This window comes from Leptinotarsa decemlineata, unplaced genomic scaffold (assembly GCF_025532065.1).
Source record: "Leptinotarsa decemlineata unplaced genomic scaffold, Ldec_3_MD MMD2_tig00078363_RagTag_RagTag, whole genome shotgun sequence".
Lineage (NCBI taxonomy): Eukaryota > Metazoa > Arthropoda > Insecta > Coleoptera > Chrysomelidae > Leptinotarsa > Leptinotarsa decemlineata.
The window spans coordinates 1,552,891-1,567,377 of record NW_027412728.1 but is presented as its reverse complement, the minus strand read 5'-3'; the positions used below and the strand labels follow the sequence as shown (position 1 = coordinate 1,567,377).

Sequence of the window (14,487 nt, the reverse complement as noted above, 5' to 3'; positions counted from 1 at the left end):
AAGGCCGAAATTGCAAAGAAACGACCGCATATGGCAAAGAAAAAAATGTTTCATTAAGACAATGCATCATGTCCCGAATCAATCAAAACAATGGCAAAATTACATGAATTGAACTTTGATTGCTCCCACATCCTTCAATTTCGCCTCAAAAAAATGCTCACCGGATAGAAATTTCGCTCGAATGGAGAGGTCATTGCTGAAACTGAGGCCTATTTTGAGAAAAAAAAGGATCGTTCAAACTGTACAGTGTATAACATTGTACTGTACAGTTTGCTGATGGCAAACGTCCTTCTTACTGAGTTCTTCTTCTTTGTGAAGGGTTATCTGACCAGGCTAATATTGCAATCTGTTTTCCTTTCCCTTTGCGCAACACAAGCGAGCCTCATCTTCACGTGTGATGATCCTTCATGACAACAGGAGACGTTCAGGACTGTGGTTGGACACCGATGAGCCACCCAGGCACTTCCCAAAGGCGAAAACCCACCAAAAAAAAAGACCATGATTACTTTATGGTGGTCAGCGGCTTGTGTGATTCACTAGAACAGGGCCAAACCATCACAGCGGAGTCCTATTGTAATGAAATCAACGAAATGTACCAAAAATTGCGTCAGTAGCAGCCGGCACTGGTCTGCTTAAAAAAATCAGCGTCCGAAAATTAAACGAATTGAGCGTAGAAGCACTTCGATAATTTTCTCACCAGTAGATTATATCACAATATGCTAATCTAGACAATATAAAGATTTGGCAAAGTTTCAACTTCAATTTGGAAGTTATAATATCTCTACTATGATAGAGTTGACGTAAGATACTGTACGAGCTACGACAAACTGAATTTATTATATGTTTGTGAAATTGCAGATCAGCATCTAGCAACAAACCCAAGTTCTTGCTTTCTGTAAGTATTTGTAGTAAGTTTGTCCAAGTTTGATTTCAATAAAAGTCATTTTTTCAGTCACTAAAACCTTTTCGGGGGTTTTTGTCTTTTAAATACGCCTTTTCTATTGGCCAAATTCAATTATCCGGATATTCAATTATCTGAACCAACGTCGGTTCCAATTGATCCGGATAAATGGGGATCTCTACTGTATTCCATACTCTCCACGTAAGATGAAATATTTGACTTAGGATGGAGTTCCCAACCTTGATGTTTATTCAAACTGAAAGTTGTTTTTTAAATACTTATATTAACAGCATACAAATTACTAAAACTAAGACATACAATTCTCATTTGCATACAACAAAAAACACATACTGCATAAAACAGATTGTAATAAAGATAAAGGCCGGGACACACCTGTCATACACCCTTCATATCCGACTCCCATCATACAGTCGGACGAGTGTCTGAGAGGGAAATGGTTCTTTAGTACGAATAAAGTAGTTCACATCGTTCCGATATTCCGATACGTAGCCAACCCCGCTCCCACTCGACTCCGTTCATGCATTCCGATCATGATCCGATCGTGCAGTCTATTTGTTATCTAGCTGCGGGACGCGTATATTTGAGTTTTTTGTTTTCTTTAAATTATATTTAAAAAACATCATTATAACCGGAGGAAACAGAAATGGAAATTTCTATGTTTTAGTTTGAGAATGTCCATATAGGACGAAACTGCAATAACGTTAATTACAAATAAAAGTGGTAAAAAACATAGAAATTTTCATTTCTCTTTTCATTATGATCTCCTACCACGTAGTAACGGCTACATCCATCAATTTATTGAAAACCGGAGGAACTTATTGAACAAGTTAGAAAATATCCAGTTCTTTATGACCAGACTAAAGAGCTGTACCGAAACTCCGAGTATAAAGATATAATCTGGAAAAAAGTTATGAAGGAATTGAATCTACAACTTTGTTAAAGTTATGCACAGGGCCGGCCCGCCCTTATAGGCAAACTAGGCAACTGCCTAGGGCGCTCGTATTTGGAGGGCGGCATAGCAATGCGAGCGGCTTCACCACTGAGCACGCGGATCGATCAAAAAAATGGTTCAATCAATCGAATCGTACGTGCGGCGCGACGCGCATCGCAACTCGCGGAGCGCGCCACCGCCGCCCCCCACGCATGCCATCGCCGCCAGGCGCCAGTCGCCGCCGCGCACTCTTAACTATCTCATGTGTTCTCCGTCAACTCTATGCGCTAAGTGAATTCCTCGGACTATCATTGTGAATAATAATAATTGCAATCACCTACAGGCTACAAGTAAGTAATTCGTGAAGGTATTATTTTATTTAGAATAATAATTAAGTTTTTATTAATATAATTTATGTCTAATGTCCATACAGTAGGCATGCATTTTTCGAGTGTAATGACATCTGAAAGATGTATTCGCTTAGCGAGTATTATGAAATCTTTAGATCCTACATCTTGAGTGGAGAGAGTTTAAATTGAACCTACTTAGATGGGTTACACACGTTATCACACGTACCACTTCCAAAAAGTGCAGTGCTTAAATGAAACGGACGGTGTAGTCGGGGTGGGTTTTTTTAATTAAATGCGCTTTTGTATCACGGTAAAAAATTTTATTTTTCGCTTAACACAAGTAACATAACTGTAGGTACACCGGGACACCTCGGCCTTTGCGCTCATGGCGCCTAGATGTATCCGCTATAACGGATAATTGTTGAAACTGATATTACACAAATGTCTTTTTTTTCTGTTCCAGTCATTTCTTGAGACATGGCAGATGACAAAAAAAAAATGTCTGGAGCACAATTTCGTAAGAGAAAATTAGAGAAACAATTATCGTTAGCAAAGCAAGCAGACTCGTTCAAGAAGTATCTTCGTCCAAATCTTCAAGAACAGCAACCATCAGGCAGCAATACAAATGATGATATGAAAGAAGACATAACCAATCCCACCACAGGAAGCTGTACTACAGAAGGTCCCGCTTTATTTTCAGCAAAAGAAAATACTCCACAACAGCGTGAAATAACCAAACAACCACAACCATGCAAAAGTACAAATGATGATATGGGAGAAGACACTAATAATCCTCCGACAGAAAGTTGTCTCATTTTAAACTTCAGTGACCCTGCAACATGGGATGTCTCTACTGATCATCTGCGGCAAATTCTCGTCTAACACGGGCCAGATCAAGTGAAAAATATCGAGTTCCCATTAGATAACCAGCGAAGAAAGTTTTCTACAGTGCATTATAAGAGAAAACTAGTCAATGGTGAACGTGTGCCTCGTTCATGGCTGCAATATTCAGCTTCAAAGGATTCTGTGTTCTGTTTCTGTTGTAAGCTATTTTCTACAGATGAAAAATCCGCTCTATGCAACAAAGGTGCGAATGACTGGAAGAATATTTCATATATATTATCAAATCACGAGAAAAGTAGTAGCCATTTAGCAAACTACCAACAGTGGAAAGAGTTAGAGCTTCGGTTGAGGACTAATAAAACAATCGATGAGGAAAATTTACGTTTGATAAGGGACGAGGAAAAATACTGGCAACAGGTTCTCGAAAGGTTGATTGCTTTAGTGAGAGTTCTAGGAAGTCAAAACTTACCTTTTCGTGGAACGCATGATAAACTATTTACTCCTGGCAATGGAATTTTTTTGAAAATGGTTGAATATCTAGCTTTATTTGATCCTATAATGAATGAACATCTTAGAAAAGCGAGTAACAAAGATATTCATGTTCATTACCTCGGAAAAAATATCCAAAATGAACTGATCAGTGTTTTGGCTAAAGCTGTCCAGGAGAAAATACTGGCGTATATTAACTCAGCTAAATATTATTCAATAATTCTAGATTGTACACCTGACGTTAGTCATGTTGAACAAATGACCATCATCGTTCGAATTGTCAAATTGATTACTGATGAACGTAAATGTGAAATCAAAGAATATTTTTTAGGATTTGTCCCTCTTTCAGACACCGCCGGTGCTGGCTTAACTGAAAAAATTCTTGATCAGTTAAATGAGATGTCTCTCTCATTAGAAAATTTACGTGGGCAAGGGTATGACAACGGAAGTAACATGAAAGGTAAGCACAGTGGTGTTCAAAAAAAGGATTTTAGATATAAATCCACGTGCTTTTTTTGTACCCTGTAGTTCACACACGCTAAATCTTGTTGTGAATGATGCTGCAAAATGTTGTCTGGCAGCGACATCCTTTTTCAACTTGGTCGAAAAAATATATGTATATTTCTCTGCCTCAACCCATCGTTGGGAAGTCCTATTGCGTCATGTGCCAGTCTATTACTAAAAAAATGCGGATTTTAAGTTTGTTGCTTCACTTGTCGTGTGGTATAATATTTTGTTCGAAATTAATTTGACTAGCAAAGTTCTTCAATCCCAGGAATCTAACCTCAATACCGTTACAAATGCTCTTCTAAAAACGAAAACATTTCTTGAAAGCTGCAGAAGTGATTCGGGATTAGAAAAAATGCTAGTAGAAGCTAAAGAACTATCAGAAGAAATGAATATTGAAGCATCATTCGCATCAGAAACGAAGCCAGTGCGCCTAAGAAAAAAGAAAAGACAGTTAAGCTATGAAGCGGAAGATGAGCCAATATGTGATGCGAAAGACCAGTTCAAAATAAATTTTTATTTTGCTGTGCTAGATATTAGTCATGTGTTTGGATTTCTCTACAACGTTCATGAGATGCAAAATAAAACTTCCAAAGTTGTTCTGGAACACTGCATAAAGTTGGAAGAATCTCTTAGTGATGGAAACTCTAAGGATGTTGATGCAACTGAGTTATGCAGTGAATTACAAGCTATTGCAAGAAGAGTACCAAATAACACTGCGCCACAAGAAGTTTTAAATTATATTTGTGCAAATGGGCTTCTAGATAGCGTACCTAATTCAGTAACAGCAATAAGGGTATTGCTCACACTTCCCGTGTCTGTGGCCAGTGGAGAGCGCAGTTGTTCTAAACTTAAACTGATTAAAACATATCTACGGTCCACAATGACTCAAGAAAGGCTTGTGGGGTTATCGACTCTATCTATAGAGCAAGAAATTGCTGAAACAATTGATTTAAAAGAAATGGTTTCTACATTTGCAAGAATGAAGACAAGAAAAATTCATTTTTCATAAATTAATGTCTACAGCCTAGCAACAGAATCATGTCACAAGACTATGCTCTAATTATTTGATTAAAAAATACACTTATAATCTGCTTTGCTTTAATTACCTGAACCCATGCCAGTACCTAGTAAAAATGTTTTTTTATCTTTGAATATGCTATTTCCGGGTTATTCAAAAGTACAGAATTCGCAGTTTTGTTTGTGCGGAGTTTTGTTTTGTCACTCTTTAATAGGTGTACCTAGTATTTTTTTGTTGTGTTTTTTATGGGCGTCGTTCCAATGTTTTGCCTAGGGCGCCAAGTTTCGTTGAGCCGGCGCTGGTTATGCAATATACTTTAAGGTGCACAGCTATAGTAATACATTAGGTCGTAAAACAAAAACATCAAATAAATCAAGTTATGAGGGCGCGACGTTCTTGCCACTCCACACTACCTTCTAGAGAATTGAAGAATTGTTTAAATTGCTCCCTCAGATTAAATTCTTCGCGATTTTCCCTTTCCCGGCAACTGAGTAAAGTACTGAAGTCGAGATCTCTCTGCTCGAGCCGTATCATTATCAATATCAGATGGTTCATGCACATTGTAGCATTCGTTATTTCGAATGAAGTTGGACAAGATGCATGCTGCGAGTATAACCCTCGTTATGTTATTAGGATTTCCCTGAAGTGGCCTCATAAACATCCGAAATTTTTGAACCAAATGCCAAAGACATTTTCCGATATCTTTCTTGCCCTACTCAATCGGTAGTTGAAAATTCTCTGCTCGTCAGTCAAATTCTTCCCAGGAAATGGTATCATGATATTTATTGTGAGAGGAAAAGCGTAATCAGCCACTATAACCATGGAAAGTTCAGTGTTAGTCCCTGGAAGCAGCTTTTTTTCTGGGATATTGAGTTTATGTCAAAATAGTTTTTTTCCAAAATTGGAATTAGAGAAAATACCACCATCTGAGTTTTTCCGTAGCTTCCAAAGTCCATAAAAATAAAATTGTAACAAGAATCAACTAATGCTAGAAGAACAATGGAGTAGGTTTTCTTGTAATTCCAGTAGACTTTTGGGGCTTGTTTTGTCACATTCTTGCCATCCATTGCACCAATGCAATTGGGAGACTGCCATCTTTCCCAAAATTCGGTTGCTATTTGATTCCATTTCATCTCATCCGGAACTGGCATCACTTCGTTTAGCAGTACTTCAATTACTGCTTTGCTCTTCTGATGAATAATGGAACAAACTGTACTTCTTCCCAACCTGTAGCTAAAGGATATCGTCTTAAAGGAATCTCCTGCATCTTTTATTAGTATATGTACGTAGAAAAGAAGGAAAGGAGAAAAGTATGTTTGTAATGATATTGAAGAAACCTTACGAGTAATTTATTTATTTATTTATTTACGGGTGAACCCCAATATTTGTTTACAATAAATTGTGTAACAATAAAAGCTTATACACTATACTAATTATTATAAATACCATTATGTGTGTAACAAAAGACAATAAAAACAGACAGTATTAACTAATAAAATACATTTATATGACTAATGAGCGAGAGACTTGTTTTTTAAAAGTATTTTATCACAGAAAAAATTGACTTTATCACAGTAGTTATTTCCCAGTCTCAACATTTCAGATAAAGGAGAATGATAACCATAGTTGGTTGAGTGATACGGTGTAAAAAATAGCTTTTTTTGTCTAGTGGACCTCTGTGGAACGTTGAAGTTGATAAGAGATAGAATTTCCGGACAATCAATGAGACCACATATAATTTTGAATAGATAAACCAATGTCGCAGTTGTTCTTCTATCCTCAAGACTCGACAGAGATAATATACTCATCACTTCACTGTAACTGTATCCACTTATAACCAACCCTAGTTTGTATGCCATGGTCCTTAGAAATTTATTTTGCACATTTTCTAATTGTTGTTTATACTTATAGTAGTAGGGACTCCAGATGATGGTGTTATACTCTATGATAGGGCGTACTAAACAGCAATATAATACTTTGGTTGTGAATGGAGAAAGATTGGTTGATGATCTCACAATAAAGCCGAGCATTTTTAGAGCTCTCATAGAAACAGAATTCACATGGTTGTTGAAACAAAGCTTGGCATCTAACAATATACCCAAATCCTTACACTCTTCTTTACATTCCAACATTTCATCATTCAAAAAATATTTAAATTTGATTGGTGATCGAGACCTACTGAACATCATTGAGTAGCATTTCTTTGTGTTGAGATAAAGACAGTTTGCTTCACATCAATCAGAAATGGAGTTTATATCACTCTGAAGAAGATTAGCATCATGGACACTTTCTCTACAACCTTGAAAATTTTCAGGTCATCGGCAAATAACAAGATTTTTGAATTAGTGATATTTGAGCTAATGTCATTGATAAAAAGGCAGAACAACAAAGGGCCACAATGTGATCCCTTTTATGAATAGGGCAGATGAAGCTCCGTTTCCAAAGATCAGGGAACGTGCCACTGGTCAGTGATTTATTGAATAAAATGAAAAGAGGAGTTGATAAAGTATATACACACTGTTTATGGAAAAATGAAGGAACACCATCAGGTCCACTCGAAAATTTTGATTTCAAGTTACATATAGTTTCAAATATTTTTGCTAATTCTAATGTACAAAATGATAAATCTAAAGTTTTTTCATACAAGAATTGCGTAGGATCTGGATCAGATTCCACGTAAACTGTAGAAAAGAATCTAGCAAACAAGTCGACGGTACTCGACATATCAGTAGACGTGTAGTCATTATAAGTCATTGCATTTGGCATATAACTGGTATTTTTCTTATCATTAACAAATTATCAGAAACCTGCTGGGTCATTAATTAAGTTATTTTCAACATGTTCTAAATAGGTGTCATAGCAAACTTTCGTAAGAATTTTACACTGTGATCTCAGTTGTGTGAAAGCTATATAGTCTTCATTTTGATTGTAAATCTTGTAATTTTTGTGAACTCGCTTTTTCTCTATAATTATCTGTTTCAGTTCTGATGAGAACCATTTTGGGAAATTAGACGGTTTGAAAAGTTTCAATGGGACAAATATGTCAATAGCCTGTTGAATAATCTTATAAAATTCCTGTGCTGGTATCTAAGTATGCGAAAGTACTATTCCAGTTGAATGTTGCCAAAAAATCATTTATAGCTATGTAATTAGCATGTTTAAAGCCATGATAATAATGACTCTCTGGAGAAGACAATTTAATCTTACCATCTTTAACTGAAAAAGAGATTGCAGTGTGATGAATGGTGTCATTAAAAAGAGGATCAACAGCAGGAGAAACCACAACATCATGAATTTGGGAAAATAGCAGATCAAGAAATATGCCTCTACTGTTCACTACAGAATTCAATTGATAAAACTGCAAGAAACCAAAAGTATTGGCAAGGATATTTCCATAAGAAGTTGCAGGGCATATAGCTTTGAAACCCAGATGATCATTATCCCAAAGGGTATTAGGCACATTGTAATCTCCAATGTGCCTAATATCTCAATCTCAATCTCCAAAAATTTTTGATTGACATATTTGGATTTGGAACAAAGATCCTCTACTGATGTACAGTGAGCCTGGTATATATCATTATTAGAATTGGGAGGAATATAAATTTTACATGGATGATAACCTTAATCTTTTCTTTATCACTATTTTCTATTCTTTTCCATCTTTATCTTTTTTTGGTTATAATCAACTTTCTTTTAAATAACTTGCAGTAGGCCAAGAGGAAGAATGCAAAAAAATGGAACGGTATTCGAGACAGTTGAAGAGTTCGACAGAAACGAAAAACAAAATTTGGTCAGGCAGCTACATCAACTAATAAGTGCAAGTATGAGGCTATTCTTGAATTCTTAATTCCTTATCTCGCCAAAAGAAAAGGGTTAACTAACGTTCCAGCTGAAGAAATTGATGACGATGCACCCGAAACTGGTAACGAACCACAACAGCATGAGTCACATCAGCAAAACTCCATTCAGGAATTACATCAACTACAAAATGTTAATGAAACTAAGGAGATCATAGAACCCCTGCCATTACCACCGGCTATAACTCCAACCGAAAAGAAGTCTGGATCAGCAGGACGTAAACGGAAACTCCTAAATACAAAAGTGAAATAATCTGCATCATCTAAGCTAATGGCATATATTTTGGCTGAGAAAAAAAGCGATTCAAAAAATACGTCAAAATCTCAACAACACCCTGTTGACTCTTTTTTGGCCGGAATCGCACCATCTCTGAAATCGTTTGAAGATTACGAATTGCAACAGCTTCACGCAAATAGACCACAAACAACTACCATGCCGTATATGTATCCGTCAACATCATCAGCACAAACGTCCTCTGCCTCAACGCCTGTGCGTAATACACCATCAGTCTTCAAAAGCAAACTGAAATTCTCTGAAGAGGTAAAATACCTTGGTACTATCCTCGACAGGAAGCTAACATGGAACTCTCATCTACAGAGTAGAGCAAAAAGAGCATACGTTTCTTATGAGCAATGTCGGAGGACAGTGGGACGCGCATGGGGTCTTTCACCCCGTGTGCACCTGGATCTACACTGCAATAATAAGACCTATGTTAACGCATGGAGCCATTGCATGGGGACCGAAAGTTCTACAAGCAACGACCATCCAAAAATTATACCAAATGCAGCGAATGGCTTGTTTAAACATCACAGGAGCCATGAGAACAACACCAACTGCGGCAATGGAATTAATCATGGGTCTGACCCCTCTTGATCTGTAAGTTAAGGAGGTTGCGTTGATGGCCATGGTACGATTGCGCACGGCTGGTGTAAACCTCGAAGTAGGAATGGGTCAATTGAGGCTGGGCCTGTGGCGGGAGGCGCTCACTGCGCAACCTCTGCTGCAGGCAACAAACGATGCAATTGAACCCAGGTTTGTGTTTAATAAACCCTACAAAATACAAATAAAGCAGAACATAGAGTCAGATGATACAAATTCAATACGGATTTACACAGACGGCTCAAAAACCAAAGAAGGCTCAGGGTGTGGAGTGTATTCCAGATCACTAGGCCTAAGAATTAAGTGGTGAATGGGAAGAAATACCAGCGTGGTCCAAACAGAACTGGCTGGTATCTCAATCGCCACAAAAGAATTAACCAAGAAAGGAATTTCTGGCAAAAACATAACAATCTGTACTGACAGCAGACAAGCCCTATTAGCCTTGAACAGACAACGTATAACCTCAGGGCTAGTACTAGAGTGTCACCAAGATTTAGCCAAAGCCTCGGTAGATAACATTATCCTGAGGTGGGTTAAAGGGCACGACAGGAGTAAAGGTAATCGCATTGCCGACTTTTTAGCCAAGGAAGCGGCTGGACTAAGAATTTTAAGACCTAGTGGCACCTACGGCCTGATGACTTCGACAATTAAAGAGATGGGACGAAACCAAAGGATGTAATCTTGCCAGGATCACCTTGGGTGACCCTGGGAAGCTGGCGACGAAGAAATATTTGGCAGTGACCAGGAAAAATCTACGCCTAACAGTAGGATTTCTGACTGGTCACCTCCATAATATGGAGCTGGTGGACACACCTCACTGCAGGATGTGTGAACCTGCCGATATAAAGGAGATGTCTCACAGTGACCTGTCCACCTTCCTGGACAGGACAGGTTGGACGATGACCTAGGAGGACAACTCCTCGGGAGGATGTACAATGGGTCACATGTGGCCTAAGTACTGTGGGCTTACATTCACCCTCCCTACTCTACAAGATACACCATCAGAAGATGAAAACCCTATTCAAATGTATATGAACTTGAAAATTTTCAACACCAAGATGCACCAATACCAACACCACCTGTTACCTCTACACAAGAAGACGACGACCTTTCATTTTCGAATTTGCAATGACGTTTCATTTTTGAATTTGTAATAAGATTTTCTGTTTAAAATACAAATTTCAAGTTTCATGCAAAAATACGTTGCTTTTTTTTTTCTTAGTGCATTTCAAATTGTAATAAAAAAAAGTAAATGGGTCGATAGGTAAGTTAATATCTTACCTCAAAAAAAATGCCAAACGATGTCTAGAATAAGTGATTGCTCGTCTAAAATATGTATCTTGCTTAAACAAAGTTTCTTGGAGTTTAATTTCCAAAAGATTGAACGCCGACATGGACATTCTAAAATATTGATAAAATTTTGTTTTGTCGTCCAACAGATGTGGTACGAGCGTGAAATACTCTCCTTCTACATGCAGATCTTCTATTCCAAGCAGCATGTACCCAAAATCTTCGTTTTCCGCGATTCTCTATGAGAGCTTTTCGATTTTCTTCATCTTCTTCCAAACGGAGTGTCATAATGGCTAAATCGCAGTTGCTAAAATTCTTGAACATTTTGCTTAGAGGACCTTCCAAGATATTGTTTGAATCGACACTGGCGAGAGTGACTAGTGTATCAAGCCGGAGCGGTAGATCGGAAAGAAGTCGGAAGCATGTATGACAAGTGTGATTACCCACTGGCGATCCTGCACCGATCCGTTTTTGGAGCAAAATAAAATCGGAGTCAGATCGGAGAGGTGTATGAAGAAGTATATCCCGGCCTTAATGAGTGTTTATTAAAAAAACTTTGAAGAGTATTTTAATAAAAGAACGAATTTAGTTTATATTATTCACAAAAAATAATTCAGGAAAAACATTTTCTTGCAAGTATTTATGAAAATTGTTCCTGAAGAAACAAAATTTTATGTATTTTAAGTGTTTAGAAAAATTTCTTAATTAAATTAAAACGGGTATATCTTCAGCTTGAGATTAATTTTTGAGAATGATGCTGAAAAGGCAATAAGGCAAGTGTCTTATTTCGAAACATCAATATCCACTATTGAAGGGTGACAGTGTTCCATGTGAGTAAAATATCACCTATTTTATACACTAAGTATTTTAATAGCAATCTTTTGATGTCTGATTCGATTCCATAACGAATATTTGAAGTAAACTCAATGGGAAAAAATGTTTTATGTATAATTCAATGTTCATATAAAATTAGTTGTTTCAAAGTTTCTTTTTCTTCTGTGTAATTCTATGTTTATATGAGAGTAGTTGTTTTGAGAGGGCTTTTTTCTTCCAGTTTTGTGTTTGAATGTTACTTCTTTGCATGATCAGCACATCTTTGTGAAGAGTTTATTTCAAAATTATTTGCTTTCTTCCTTTATTTGGAAGATTCCCACGTGTTAGGAATCACACGTTAAAAGGTAAGACCTCGTTAGTCGCACAAGTTTATCAACTTCTGAGAGTTGTCGTTCGTATGGGAGCGACAGCTCATCAACGGAGAAACAGATTTTTTTATATAGAGGTGAAGAAGTAGAAAGGCAAAAACCTTTCTTTCCCAAAAATATAGCACTTTCAATTCAATCTGTTGATTTGTGTAATTCAAGTATAATTATTTAGTTATATTTGCTTCCGTGTTCATAATGTACTTAATATTGAATAATTTTAAATGGTACTCAGGTGAACGGAGGGGTATTAATACTGGACTTTGCAAAGGATTAAAAAATGAAGACATTATTGATAATTTTATATTTTAAGATAATACATTCATTTCATCAACTTCTCCATTTTCGATACCAAAAAACAAATTATCAAAAGGTAACTTGGCACAATGAAATATTTTTCCTGATTTTCATGAGTTTTTGAAGACTTCAAGTAGACTTATCACTGAAATGGTTTTTTCCAGTATACATTCTGCATAAAAAAGCATTATGAATGTGTTTTTTCATGAGTTTTCAAATTACCACTTTGATTAAATGATTTCAAGCAGCTTTAACACTGAAATGGCTTTTCAGCAATATAGGTTCTTTCATGCAATCTCAAATTAGCACTGTAAAAAAAGGACTATGAGCAGATTTTACACTGAAATGACTTTTCACCAGTGTGGGTTCTTTCATGCGATTTCAAATGAGCACACTGCAAAAAAGATTTTGATCAGATTTTACATGGAAATGATTTTTTTCCAGTATGAATTATTTCATGTGTTTTCAAATGACTATTATGAATAAAAGACTTCAAGCACATTTTACACTGAAATGGCTTTTCACCAGTATGGATTCTTTCATGTATTTTCAAATTAGTACTCTGAAAAAATGACTTCGAGCAGATTTTACACTGAAATGATTTTTTCCCCGTATGAATTTTTTCATGTATTTTCAAATTACCATTTTGAGTGAATGACTTCAAGCAGATTCTACACTGAAATGGCTTTTTACCAGTATGGATTCTTTCATGCATTTTCAAATTAGCACTATGAAGAAATGACTTCGAACAGACTTTACACTGAAATGTTTTTTTTCTAGTATGACTTCTTTCATGTCTTTTCAAATTACTGCTCGTAAAAGACTTTAAGCAGATTTTACACTGGAATGGTTTTTTCCCAGTATGAGTTCTTTCATGACTTTTCAAACTACCATTTTTAGTGAATGATTTCAAGCAGATTTTACATTGAAATAGCTTTTCACCAGTATGGATTCTTTCATGCATTTTCAAATTAGCACTATGAAGAAATGACTTCGAGCAGACTTTACACTGAAATGATTTTTTTCCAGTATGACTTCTTTCATGTCTTTTCAAATTACTACTCGTAAAAGACTTTAAGCAGATTATACACTGGAATGGTTTTTGCCAGTATGAATTATTTCATGTCTTTGAAAATTACTATTTTGAGTGAATGACTTCAAGCAGATTCTACACTGAAATGGCTTTTCACCAGTATGGATTCTTTCATGCGTTTTCAAATTAGCACTATGAAAAAATGACTTCGAGCAGACTTTACACTGAAATGATTTTTTTCCAGTATGAATTTTTTCATGTCTTTTCAAATTACTATTTTGAAAAAATGACTTCAGGCAGATTTTACACTGAAATGGTTTTTTCTCAGAATGTGTTCTTACGTGGGGTTTCAAACTACTACTATGACTAAAAGACTTCAAGCAGATTTTACACTGAAATGGCTTTTTACCAGTATGAATTCTTTCGTGGGCTTTCAAATTACTTCTTTCAACAAATGACTTAAGACATATTTTACATTGGAATGATTTCTGCCCTGTATGAATTTTGTCATGTCTTTTTAAATGACATTTCCAAATGAATGATTTCGAGCAGATTTTGCACCGATACGGTTTCATAATATGATCTTTTGCAATGCCAAACTCTTTTTGGCATAACGCTGACGACTTCTTTTCATTGAAGCTCTTTTCTTTCTTCTCGATGACTGTTCCATTTTCTGTTTCAACAAAAACGTTCCCCGAATCTGTGAAAAAATTACTAATGAAATAGATATTTTATACAAAATTGTTTGCTTGAAAAAAATATTCATTTTTCACTTAGTGACTGTTGATTCAACCCCCCAAAAAGGAGTGAGCTTTCGGGATTCAACTATCCAAATAGTTTATAACTACTGAAAAGTTTGTGAAACAAA

At 36.3% G+C, this 14,487-nt stretch overlaps 1 pseudogene; it reads left to right on the top strand.

Annotated features, from left to right (window-relative positions):
* The first annotated feature begins 3,571 nt into the window (after window positions 1-3,571).
* LOC141487096 (zinc finger MYM-type protein 1-like) lies at window positions 3,572-5,366 on the top strand (annotated as a pseudogene).
* The last annotated feature ends 9,121 nt before the right edge of the window (window positions 5,367-14,487 follow it).